The sequence below is a fragment of the Cherax quadricarinatus genome, chromosome 16, assembly GCF_038502225.1.
Source record: "Cherax quadricarinatus isolate ZL_2023a chromosome 16, ASM3850222v1, whole genome shotgun sequence".
Taxonomy (NCBI): domain Eukaryota; kingdom Metazoa; phylum Arthropoda; class Malacostraca; order Decapoda; family Parastacidae; genus Cherax; species Cherax quadricarinatus.
Window position 1 is genome coordinate 42,662,066 of NC_091307.1, and position 14,641 is coordinate 42,676,706.

The 14,641-nt window shown below is 39.1% G+C and overlaps 1 long non-coding RNA gene across 1 annotated transcript in view; it reads left to right on the top strand.

Annotated features, from left to right (window-relative positions):
• The window catches only part of LOC138852801 (uncharacterized), a 46,485-nt gene extending 33,979 nt beyond the window's left edge, over positions 1 to 12,506 (top strand). The window contains exon 3 of the long non-coding RNA XR_011392088.1: positions 11,935 to 12,506. This is a non-coding gene — a long non-coding RNA (uncharacterized lncRNA). The remainder of the gene's footprint in view (positions 1 to 11,934) is intronic.
• Positions 12,507 to 14,641: the final 2,135 nt, after the last annotated feature.

A 14,641-nucleotide genomic window follows, 5' to 3' on the forward strand; every position in this document is an offset into this window, starting at 1 on the left:
GACCACAAACCTTTGATATACCTTGAAACTTTTAAGGGAACCAACAGTCGCCTCTTGAGGTGGACATTGGCACTCCAAGCTTTTAAGTTCCATATTGTGTATATCAATGGTTCATCCAATTATTTCTCTGACTGGTTAAGTCGTGACAGTCAGTAGAAGATTTGTTGCCTTACGCGACTTCCACATGTTAGAACTTTTTCCTCGCCTATTCTTCTTATACTCCTTGACTATAAGTCTTGGTATGGGGGAGTGTGAGGGAAAAATTCAATAGATAGGAGTAGCAATGGAGTATATAGTAACAATAGTTTCATTGCCGGCTGCTTGTTAAGGTAGGGTAAGTTGAGCTCCCGCTATTCCCGCCTTTTTTCCCCCTCCCCAAAAGTGATAGTTTGTCTGCCAGCAGCTTGTTAAAGTAGGGTCAGTCTAGCTCCCGCTATCCCTTCCCCTCCTTCTTCTCCCCCCCGAAAGGTGACGTGTGGGGCTCCAGTCCAAACAGTAATCACTAGACTCACAGCTCCCAGCACTACTGTAAGTACATGCCTGCCTTGTATTCTAGTGGATTTATTGGTTGAAAGCTTCACTTTTGACCAATTATAAACTTAGTCCTTTAAGTTTTGCTCTAAGTTGACCGTTGTAATAATCACCACATCTCTTAGGTATTGTACTTATCATGGAGAGTGATTTCTTAAGCAGTGGGTAACCTGTCTATCTTTCCAGCTTGGATGACAGAGAGGGTCACCTGCCAATCAACAAGTAGAACTGATGGAGATGGACGAATGTCCTGAGACTTCCCCTTTTTGGATTTAATTACCTGTGCACCTGTATGAAATTGCAGGACGTAACCCCTCATCATTGCAGCGGTAAAGAACCTGCTTTCCTGTCATCGGGATAGAATACTCAAGGCTATACTGTGAAGAACTAGCCAGTGGGTTGTAACCAACACCTGCGACCCTTTCCCCCATCATCGGCAACGACTACGATTTCAACAAGCAGTGTCACCAACACCAGACACCCAAGTTTTATATTAGCATTGAATTCAGTTATCATTTATATTTTTCATTTTTCATTTTCTTTAATGTAGGATTAATATTTCATATTTAAGTGTTTTATATTTTATATTTTCTATATAATAAAGTATTCATGTTTGTCTGTTATTATTTCTTTTTCTATTCATTAATTTTCCTGAGGAGGAGCCAGCTTTGGTAATACTGTCTGAAGTTGTTACAGAGCTGAGTAAGCCTTCACACATAGCCTACTGAACCTTTCGCCCATCTTTTAATTTTATCTAAATAGACTTCCGTTATCCACTGCATTCTTCAGCCTCGTTCTGTACACGTTCTTAACTTTATCTCATTGATCATCAAGAATTGTATTCTTGTTTGGGTGGTTGTTTGATCATTCCCAGTCGAGAGCTTAAACACAGAGGTGAACACTCCAGCTTTGCACGATCGATACGATGACGATTGTCTTCATTATTATACCCACTTCAACGACCTTCACGATCCTTCAACATTTAGGAAAGCAATTAATATGAGCAAAACTAATTTATTTGATCGTATCCCTCATTTACAACGCCCCATTCCTCTCTCTACTGGCTTCCCTTGATTTACTCACTTTTTATGTTCATCTTGTATCTTACTATTTACATCCTTCCTTGAGAAGTTCCTACGATTCACTTTGGCTCCTTCCTGCTTCCATGTGCCAAATTTCCATTGCCTACAAAAACGTCTTGCTATGTCGGTGTACACTAATGATTCTACATCCTTTTACGGTGTCGTGTATGCAGCTGTTTTTCCAGACAGAAATATCTAAGGTCATTTATTAGAATCGATCAGTGTTTTCACTGCGGAGTTATTTAGAATTCTCACTGCTGCCATACACATTGCATCCAGATTGCTTTGGGATCCGACAATGCGTTGCAGACTGTCTAGTTATTTTACTCTTCTCATAGTATCGTTCTTTGTATAAATCTTTGAACATGTTACATTCCTAGCAGGCACAATGAATTTATTTACTGAGCCCCTGGACACATCAATGTTCAGAGTAATGAACATCTATTTTTTTTTAGTGATCTTCCAACAACTCCACATCCATTGGATTAATGTAGGTTCGCTTGTTCAAGGTCATAATTAAACTCAACACTTCTCACTTGTTCATTTATTAAACTTGTTTTGAAAGAAACCTAATGTTTTAACATCAGTGACCCTACTAGACAATATTGCACTCATCGTGAACTCGGTTAACGAACAAATACTCTCATATGTCATTCCAAAATTTAAATTTATCCAATTTAAATCCATTATTCTGAGATATCCCTTAATTTAATTTCCTTAGTACTTTTTTTAATATTGGGCATTACTTCCACCGGTACACCTCAACGATATCTCTCCTCATTCTCTGTCCTTCACAGAAAGTATCGAGGCTCTCTGTATGTCTATGAATGGATGATTCCCTCTTCAGTGGGTTAAATTTGTCAGAGTTTTCTGTATATACTTCAATACACTTATACATATATACATTCTGAAGTGTGGAGACCAAAACCAAAGTACAAAATCTGAGTCCTTAGTAATAACTTATTCAGCTATAAAATAACCATTCAACAACTCTTATGCAACGTTACGTAAATCCAAGTATTCTGTTAGCTTTATCACTCACACTCAGGCATTATTGTCTAGGTTTCAGAGTTTTTTTTTTTTTTATATTTTATTTAAACCGTCATATAATAACATATTAAATATATAAAACCCATCCTTCATTAAACAGGTATACAAAACATAATACATCAACATTATACAACATATAATGAACGCTGCATTCACACATCCGCTATTTACACCTAAGCCAACTAGTATTTCCCTAAACCATACATCATGAAACATCATATAAAAGCATACAACAATACGTATAACATTGACAATATTAAAGCCTTAAACATTAATACATAAATAAATTAAATATCATCAAACATGTATCCTTATACTTGGGCTACATTCATTTCTTGCATATATGTTTTACAGTATAAAATACAAGGTCCAATGACCTGTCTGACCAACCATCTAGCAACACGTTGGTTCAATTTAATACAATGGTCTTCCATAACAATTCCTCTATATGGAATAAATTACATTTGCGATAAACATATCGCATTTGACAACTGCATTAACCGAATAGGCTGGAACCAACATCATAAACCATAAAAAAAACACACTCCATCCAAAATACATAATGCACTGCATAATACCTCTGTTATTAAGACATATCCACCACATGGGTAGGGGCAAATACAATATTCAATAATAAACATGAACTCTACCTGTCACAACACCAGGTCGTTCAACATAGACCCCATGTCTAATATACAGCAACCATAAATCAATTTCCCAAAAAGAATATGAGCCACTAGCATAATATGTACATCATACAATAATACAGGCAAAATGCCAACAACCCCACTCGTCCCTCCTAATGGGTAGGCATACCCACTATTTCATACGCGTTACATAAAATCACACTCAACAACGAAGCATAACCCCTCATGTTGTGTACTGAAAAACTGCAGTACATAGGTGTACTGCCACCTACTCTGACATTACAAGGGCTACTCGTTAAACACACAACCAACACAATCACACCGATATAATGAGTATGAGTAATTTCAGTAAACACGGCAACTAAGCCAATCAAAGCATAATACGTCCTTCCTTAAACAAACCCATGATGAAAGGTGGTAAAATTATACCTCCACAAGATTCATCTCACAAGGGGCCATCTCGTCCCCATATACATCTATTTATACCAATACACATTTACACACATACGCATATATATATACATGCGTATATAAAATACACACGTATGCACTCGCGCTTTCTCATACATATACACACACATTCACACGTAACATATAACAGTATCTGTATATAACAGTATCTGTGAAAAAAAAAACACTCACTCACATACAAGTTTCCATATTGTCCTAAAGCACACACAGGTTACATGAGTTGAAATCACGAGCATGCAATGGGGAACTCTCACCTGCCACTTTCCCTATAATTAAAGAAGCACAATATATACTTACGCTACAACACCCATAGAACCTCATACCTATACTCACACAACCTACACACCATTAACACCATTTCTCTGTGTTGACATATGATAGGTGTTCCATTCATTCCCACACACACTTGCCCCCCCTCTCCCAGGGAGACCAGCCCGCCGCATCCCCTGACCCTTTCCCTCCCATACATCCCCAAGAGGACCCCCACCGTTAAACCACGATAGCTTACAGGGAAATCCCGCTCCCACCATATCCCGTAAAGAACCCGATTTCGACACAACGTACGATGAAAGGTCGCTACCAATACTCTTTTACGCATCCCCCCTCCAACTGACCCCTCATTGCCCACGACACAAACACAAAATCCACAATAAGGTAACCAAGTGCCCTCTGCCCCACAGACACCCTCCTCTCTAATCCTCCGGTCTCTAAGAACTGCACCTGATGGCAGGATCCCATGGAGGAACCGGAACATCACCTCCTGCTCCCGCGGCCGGATGCATAGCCTACACAACCTCCCCCAAATATCCCCCCATGTGTACATTGGATACACTCCTTCCACTGTCGCGACCTCCCTTTTCCCCAACACTTTCTCTAAAACCCTCACCCTCATGTGTTTCGTATCCCTAACATACAAAAGCACCCATAACATATCCTCACACACACGCAAATCCTTCCCTCCCCACCATCTTCTGATATCCTCATACAAAGGATGCAACCCACCACCTATACACCCCCCACACGAAGGAACCCCCTCTTCACATACACACTCATGATCCTACTCTTTAAATCAATTAACTGCAGCCCACCTTTGCGCACTGGGAGAGTAACAACTCCCCCTCCTCAACCAATCACATCCCGACCCCCAAATAAACCGAAAGATTCTCCTCAATAATACCCCAATATCTGACTGCAACAACGGATACATAGCAACCACAATTTTACTATATAGTAAGACATTTACTACAATGACCCGATGATGAAGCGTTAAATGACCTGGCCTCAACCCATCTAACCGTCTAGTCACCCGTTTCATGACACTCCCTGAATTAATCATCCTAGCTTACCTTGCATCCTGCATATACTCAATCCCACAAATCTTGACCCAGTCCACAACATCCCACCTCCCAGTACCTTCCTTCCCCTCCCAAACCCCCAACCCCATAAACTTAGACTTCTCTATATTCACCCCTATACCTGTAGCCTCTCCGAATAGGTTCACAATCCTCCCCACCCCTCCTAAACCTTCCCCCTCCAGCACAAGAATCGTCATGTCATCGACATAACCGACAATTCCTGGCACACCTCGTCCTACCCACCCCTGTTGCTCCTTTCTCACACATACCTCCACTGCCCTATAAAACGGATCCTGCAAACATGCAAAAAGTAATTGGGATAAAGGACATCCCTGTCGTAGACCTCTACCCATAGGGATCTGATCCCCCACCCTCCCATTCACCTGCACCCTAACACCTGCTCTATGATACAATGTTTGCATCCACCTCACAATCTCATCCCCAATCCCTTGCCTCCTCAATATCGACCATAATGCCTCTCTCTACACTATCATACACTGCCTGCCAATCCAAGGCCAACACCACCCCTCATGTCCTTGCACACACTCCACAAATCCACGAATTACCCCATGCCCCTCATACATGGCCCTTCCTGGTACCCCATACTGGCCTGCTGCCACCACCCTATTGTTCACACACTTCAACCTATTCCCCAATATTTTAGCAAATAACTTATAGTCCACACACAGTAAAGAAATAACCCTATAGTCCTTCACCGTGTGTGGACTGGCCACCTTCGGGACCAAGACTACCACCTCTGTAGCCTGCAAAACTCCCAGCTCACCCATGTTTTTCGTCTCATTCAATAACTTCACTAAGAAATCCTTAAGTATGCCCCAATTCTGTAAGTAAAACTCACATGGCAGACCATCAATTCCTGGGGATTTACCCCTACTCATACTCGATAATGCTCTCCACACTACCCCTTCAATGTCCCCTCCCAGCGCCATACGGTCCCCCCTACTCAGAACATTGACTACATGCCCTCCCACCTGCTCTAACCCCCCCCCCTTCACACCAATACTCCTCAAAAAAGTCCCAAACCATTCATCCACAAAACGACCCATCCCTTCCATCTTACAAAGCACCTGTCCCACACAATATCCTCCGACCTCCTCGTGCACTAACAAACATTCCGTCTCTGTGGCCGCCTGCAGCTTCCTCTGAGCTCGCAAAACACATGCTGATGGCCTGTCGCCCCACAAAACTTCCTCTAACCCACCCTTGACTCGCACTGCATTAAACTTCTCATTCTGCAATTCCCTGATGTGTTGCTTCAGCCCCTCCATTTCTTCCTCAGGATAACCCCCTCCCCGCCTCTTGCATAACAATCCCTCAACCGCCCCTCAAAATATCTTATAAGCCTAAAAGTCATCTGAGCTTCTCCCTTACCCTGTCTAACATAATACACCCTGATCCTCTCCTTTGCCACTTCATCCCACCACACCAACATATTCCCAACAGCCTGCACACCTGACGACAACTCCCTCCACAATCCTGCAAACCCCTCCCTGCCCCCTTCGACTGCTAGGAGCCAAACATTTAATTTCCAAAAACTCCTATGCCTCCTTGGCAACCCGTCCCACCCGACTTCAACAAAAACCGCTCGATGATCTGAATATGCAACCTCTACCACACTCGCCCTTTCCACCCTTGCAGTCCGCGTTATGTACAAACGGTCCAGACGAGCAGCATACCCTCCCTGCACAAACTTGTGCTCCACCTCCCATGCCTCACCCTTAGCCACATCCCACAACCCCACCCCCTGCAAAAGATCCCCTAACACTACAGAGTAAAACCCCACCCCTCGAGGCTCCACATCATTCCTCCTCACCACACAATTCCAGTCACCTCCCACAACTACCACAGGGGGAAGCGACTGGAGGTGGTATACAAACACATCTCTCACAAAGGCATTCTTGACACGTCCATCCCCCTCTGCGGGCCCATAGACACACACTAGTGCCACCCTCTCCCCCATCCACAGCCCATCCACTCGCACAACCCGCCCCTCCTCTCCCTCCTCACTACGATACAGAAGGATGGCGACTCACCCTTTTTATCGAGTCGAATGCACAACAAACACCTGAAATCCATCCAGCTTTAACTCACACCTGGCTTTATAATTGTGCTCTTGCACAAAAGCCACATACACCCCATACCTACGAAGAAAACCCAAAAACCATGTACACTTCACTTTGTCTCGCAACCCATTTACATTTACTGAGACACACTTCAAGCCGGCTATACCTTCTGCCCTTTCGGCACTGATTTGCCTCTAGACATCTGCCATTGTCTCCCATCATGCACACGACCAGACACTGGAGGTCCTCCTGTATCCTTCACCGTGCCCCTTGGCCCCTTAGGGCCTCCCTGTGCCACCTCTACCCACATCTTCTTGCCAGACCTCTGCGCCGGGGTGAGGACATCATCAGAGTCTGACAGTGCTGCCGCCCATTTGCATGACCCTCCCTCTGCCTCCATAGCCACCTCCAGAAGGCTTTCGTTATGCACCACTGCTTCTACGGTGATTATATCTATCCCAGCAGCCTGCTGCTCGACCAGCTCCACTTCCTGGGACAGTACACAAGACTCATCCCCAAGGGGTAGTGCAGGCCCCTCCCCTTCCACCTCACCAGATGGGTCCAACAATCCCTTCAATACATTCGCTAATGTGTCGTCCACTCCCTCGTCCATGGCCTTCCTGCCCTTCTCACCAAGCATAACCGGGCCAATGTAGGAAGGTTCCCCAGGTAGAGTCACACGAGACTCCTCAAGCAGCTCTCCTCGCTCCACCTCTTCACTCCACAATAACGTTTTTGGACGTGCACCCGTCTCAGGCACAACAGTCACCTCCTGGACAGGTTCTTCCATTGTTTTTCGCCCTTCATCCTTCTTCAACTGTTGGCGACCACATTGTGCTGCAAAGTGGTCATACTTTTGTGAGGGAAAAGTGGGTGTAAGTGGGGTTAGGGTTGTTCAGGAAACCAGGAACCATTAGCGAGTTATGTCGCGCACCCCCCTCCCTCTGGCGGGCTGGGGTGAAACTCTAGTTCCTGGTGTCGGATTTGTTTCAATTTCTTCTCCTGGTAGTGTTGACCTTACCTGGTGTGGGTTGAAGTTTGGAGTCACTTCACCTCCACTCTTCTCTTGATCAGGTAAGGTGGTCTACCAGGAGTATTACTGTTCGTCGCTTTCTTTTGTTTGCTGGTTACCAGTAATGATATTGGCATTTACCACTCCTTTTCATTCTTAAATGTTATATTATCATAACCATTGGCAACCAGTTTATTTTTTCTTATTACCAGCTCTATTCCTGGCGTGGTCATCCAGGATAGATGCCAGATAAAGGAGCAAGACACTTGTTAACTGGACTTATTAACATTATTTGACTACTACCGGCCCTTATTTATTCTACTTGTGGTGCTCCAACCAAGTGGTAGAGGAGATTCCAAAACATCGGACTGTTGCCATCCGCCCAGGATAACCTACATCTTTAACATGAGAGATCTGTCCAGGGCCTTACCTACTCCTGCCCAACTACAGCACCAGAACCAGAGGCCATTTTTATTATATTTAAATTTTAAGTAAAATCCTCAAAAGTCATTATTCTTATTTTTCCCAGCGTTTTCTTTATGAATTTTTCCATTAGTTTTTTGTTCAGATGGAAGGCGTTCCACTGACTCTCCACAAAGACAAGTGCGGCGTTGACCAGCATAGGACACCATCACTTGTGTACGAAAATCTGTCATCACTACATACGATGGTATGGGATGCTTGAGTCATCTTCAGTGAGAAGGTTCCTTCAAGGAGGCCAGCATATGCGCCCTCCATCCACTTTCCAATAGTCGCCACATATACAGTTCCATACCTGCTGAAAACATTTCGTAAGTCAGTCTCATCGGCTTCAAAAGGCACATTTCGCACCTTAACCCAAGTGAAGTAGCGTGACACGTCGATGAGCCTCACTGTGACTGCCGGGTTAACAACCACACAAATGTCTTGATATTTGGTGACCAACCGCTCGTAAACACTTGTTGTTCGGAGCTTATCAAAGACCCTGTAGGCCCCATTAAGCGCCACTCCATAAAGTTCTTCATCAGCAATACCATAAGTCTCCCTGATGATAGCTGGCAGGATAACAGAAGCTGTCTGGGCCGTCACAGCCCCACGCACCAGCTCTATACAGATAGTGTTGATCCGCCTCCGTGTCTGCTGTGCCATATTGAGAAAATCTGTTTGCTTCAATGGCCAGCAGAGGGCAGTGTAACGAACGTCCACTCACTAGAGGTCGAGCTACGAATGACTATTTCAGAGTTGTACTTACCATGACTACCAAGTTCTTTTAAACAATGTGTATGATCAAGCTCTATATTAACTATCTGATAAGTATTGGGGTAATTTTCTTTCCCAATGATTAGGATTTTTCATTTCTTCACATTGTACTGCATTTTCCATTTTTCGTCTTAAAACTATGTATGGTTCCTGCCTCCACTACATCGCGTTCTAGGCTATTCCACTTCTTGACAACTCTGTGACTAAAGAAATACTTCTTAACATCCCTTTGACTCACAGGAGTCTTCAACTTCCAATTGTGACCCCTTGTTTCTGTGTTGCATCTCTGAAACATCCTGTCTTTGTCCACCTTGTCAATTTCTCGCAGTATTTTATATGTCGTTACCATGTCTCCCCTGACCCTCCTGTCCTCCAGTGTCGTCAGGCCGATTTCCCTTAACCTTTTTCATAGGCCAATTGCCTTAGCTCTGGGACTAGTCTTGTTACAAACCTTTGCACTTTCTCTAATTTCTTGACGTGCTTGACCATTTGTGGATTCCAAACTGGTGCTGCATACTCCAGTATGGGCCTGACATATATGGTGTACAGAGTCTTGAATGATTCTTTAGTGAGGTATCGGAACGCTATTCTCATATGCTGCAGCAGTTATCTGATTGATGTGTGCCTCAGGAGATGTGCTCTGTATTATATTCACCCCAAGATCTTTTTCCTTGAGTGCATATATATATATATATATATATATATATATATATATATATATATATATATATATATATATATATATATATATATATATATATGTCGTGCCGAATATGTAAAACTGGTCAATTAGCAAGAACTCATTTAAAATTAAGTCCTTTCTGAAATTTTATCTTATACTTTTAAAGATATATTTTTTTCATTAATGTTAATGTAAAAAATTTTAATTTTGCACCAAAAGAATCTTAGAAAACTTACCTAACCTTGTTATAACGAGAACAATTTATTTTAGCCTAACTCAACTAAATATATTTTAGATTTGTTTACAGTAATTTAATACTAAACAAACACAATGAAATATATTTTTTTCGTTAGGTTCAGAATGATTTTGGCGAAATTATTGCATACACAAATTTTTGCTTGTCCTATATGGCAAGATGAGCGTTGCTATTTAAGCCAAGATGGCAAGTTCTGCCTATTCGGCACGACATATATATATATATATATTATTTATTATTATTATTATTATCACACTGGCCGATTCCCACCAAGGCAGGGTGGCCCGAAAAAGAAAAACTTTCACCATCATTCACTCCATCACTGTCTTGCCAGAAGGGTGCTTTACAGTACAGTTTTTAAACTGCAACATTAACCATATTATATATATATAATATATATTTTATATATATAATATATATTATATATATAATATATATTATATATATAATATATTATATATATAATATATATATATAATATATATTATATATATAATATATATATATTATATATATAATATATATATATATTTATATTATATATATATATATATATATATATATATATATATATATATATATATATATCTCTATATATAATATATATATATATAATATATATTTATATATATATATACAAATATATATTATATATAATTATATATATATTTATATATATATATATATATATATATTTGTGTATATATATATATATATATATATATATATATATATATATATATATATATATATATATATATATATTTATATATATATTATATATATAATATATATAATTATATATATATATATATATTTATATATATATTATATATATAATATATATAATTATATATATATATATATATATTTATATATATATATATATATATATATATATATATATATATATATATATATATATATATATATATATATATATATATATATATAGTTACGTACTCTTTGCATGCCACATAAATTTCGTTGGATTAGACCGAAATAAAATATGCTTGTTATAATGAGGTTAGGTAAGTTTTCTAAGGTACTTTTGGTACAAATTTTTTTTTTAATTTGGGGTCTTTCAAGCTGTGGCTCTGTGAGGGAAAAGTTCAGTAGATAGTAGTGAAAGGATGATTGAATGAATTGTGGATGAATGAATGGTAGTTTGGTGGGTAGTATGCTTATTCAGCTAGGGTAGGCGCATAGTTCCCGCTATCCTTCTCCACCTGGTGGGATGTGACGAGTGCATCTCTGACCTGTGGTTAGTCACTTGACTTGCGGCTCCCATCAAATTTGTAAGTATTTGTTCTGCTCCTGTGTAATTTATAATAATTTGGGATTAAGTTGTTCTTAAGAGCTTCACTCTTATATAGGTTTTAGACTTAAATTGATTCCTGCTTTTTATTTTGAATTTACGTAATTTTGTCATCTTGTAATCCTCACCATCTCTTTTAAAGGCCGTACACTTGTTGTGCTAGTTATTTATCGAGTCTTGTGTAACTATGTCGTTTTTTCATTTTAGCCTTGATTGTCGGCTTGGCTCATCCAGCTCATGCAGGAAAAAGATTAGGGCAGCAGTGATCTGGCCATGATCTTAGCCATCACCTTTCTACCTACACTGGTCCTCCTTCCACATGTAGCCGACCACCCAGTCAACTCCACAACATTCAAATAACCTACTCCCAGTTGTAACTACACCATCGTTCATGGTGGTTCTAGACTGGCTACTTAACTGCTTGAACTACTAGTATTGTGGTCAGAGGGTCAGTCATCCTCTCCTCGGCAGAATATATAAGCGTGTTGGGACACTGATGATTGGGTTAGTCATGACCAGCTGTGACCCCCCCCCCTTCATCCCCGCTCATGATCGACAACGGCTTGGCGTTCCCAAACCACCAATCCGAGCTACATATTAGCTCTGAATCAATAATTCTTTATATTTTTTATTTTGTCATTTTTACGGCTTAATTTCATGTTTGAGTGTTTTTACGTTCGTTACTAATTTTTGATGATTAATAAAATTGTTTATCTTAATGTGTTGTTATTGAATTTTATATCTTTTTATTTCCTTAAGAAGGAGCCAGCTTTGTCAAATACTCTGAGGGTCTGACAGGGCTGAGTGAACCTTCACAGGCTCAGACTCTCTGACCTGTATAGATCCTCGCTCTGGCGTAGCTCCAGATTCTTGGAACAAAACTGTGTCAGCAGAACCAAGACTCTCCATGATTTTGGTTTATTTTCCTCATGAGTTTTTATCCATAAATGTAATTAGTGATTAGTTAAGAGTTTTCATGGACTTACACATATTTTGACCAGCATTTTTTTTTTATATTTTATTTAAAAACATTACAGTACATCAGCATAATTAAAAGTGCACAAAACGACTCTTCCACAGTAAAATAAATTTACATAGTCAAAATACACACCGGACAATTCAACGTTGTGCCAATACAAACTTCCCCAGTCCCTATATAAGACCCAGTTTCCACCTATTTGAAATACAATAATACACAAGTTTTATACAATACAGCATTCAAAACATGACAATATGCATTACATTAACATAAGCAAAATAGTAACGCTAAACCTACAATAAGCGTTAATATGTCACGTAGGAAAAACTATGAAATGGTACACGAAAATTACTAAAGTCACAAGTATCCCAAATGTCCCTAACACAGAATAACCACATCGTACATTTTTTTTTTATTTAAAACTTACAACAAATACAAGAATGTATACGAGTTTAATAAAAGAAGAACTATACTGGATATTAACAATAACCTCTATCACACAATCACAGTACTTAAATTAACACTATAGTTGTTAGCCATATTACAACCAGTTACACATCCAACAACATGTCCTACAAAACTCCTCCTTTTACAATAATTAATAATGCCAGTGCAGACTAAAATATTTACATGCACCGTTCTAAGAAATACCTTAAGTAACCTAACAATTAGGGTTATACCGTTACCTCATTAAACCTTAATGGGAATTTACCAGAAGTTGGTGATTCATGAACAAAAAACAAAAAAAAATATAAAAGTACATACGACAACAGATATGGACATTACATTCCTATACACACACACCTGTATAAGCGGAAGAATATTCACCCACAATATTTAATATCAATAATAATGCATCAACCATGAAATTCAAACTGTCATAACAACATTGCATAACATGGAGTTTACACGTACCTCATCTTTAAAACTAGCTTATGTAAATATTTAATATAATCCAAGACTAGAATTATCATATTGACACATGTCAAATTGGTTCTCCCCACACAAGGACGGGGCAAGAAACCCCCTCAATGAAGACTATACAGGTACTCCCCTACAACTAACTAAATCCTAGCTTAAGATCAAACTTGTTAATGACTGGACATAAGATCCTAATCTCCCTATCTGAAACACAAAGTATACATCCTTGACATAGTAATATTCACTACATGAATGTGTGTAAAAGTATTACAATCCTTCTTCTATATAGGAGTACAGCTTTAAAGGAAAGTACTTGCAGCTGCATGTTTAAAACTACAAAAATACAAGCATCATCCCATACTAACGTACACTTGACCTACAGTGTTTCCTTGTTTTATTTTAATTTTTTAACACATCTCATATTAATAAAAAGGATTTTTTTTTTATATTTTATTTAAAAAACTTTACAGCTTAATATTAAATAAAGATATAAAATGGGTACAGTAGGATCCTCAATCCTACACAACATACACTAACAAGTTTTACCAACACATTGTAATGGACATAAAAGAGGTTACCCATATACATTCACCAAATTTTCCATATAACATACTACTATAATATAAACAATATAAACTATAACTATATAAACTATATAAAATATAAATTATATAAACCTTTCAGATTTGTATAGTTAACATACTGTGACTGCCTTATGACAAAGGTTCACAACCTTCACAGTATATAATCAGACTAATGACCTACATCACAATCTCAGTTAAAAACAAGTACATGCTCTTCCCAAAATTAACCCCTATACAATAAGAATTGTTTATTTTATTGAAAACTCAGGTACCAAAAAAAAAAAAAAAAAAAAAAAAAAAAAATTATGGGTGCATAAAATAAATATGTCAACGAGATACCAGGCACTAACTAGATTCTTATATAAATAAATAATAAAGTCAAAACACAGGAAAATAAACACTATACAAATAAACAATGTGACAAAAACAA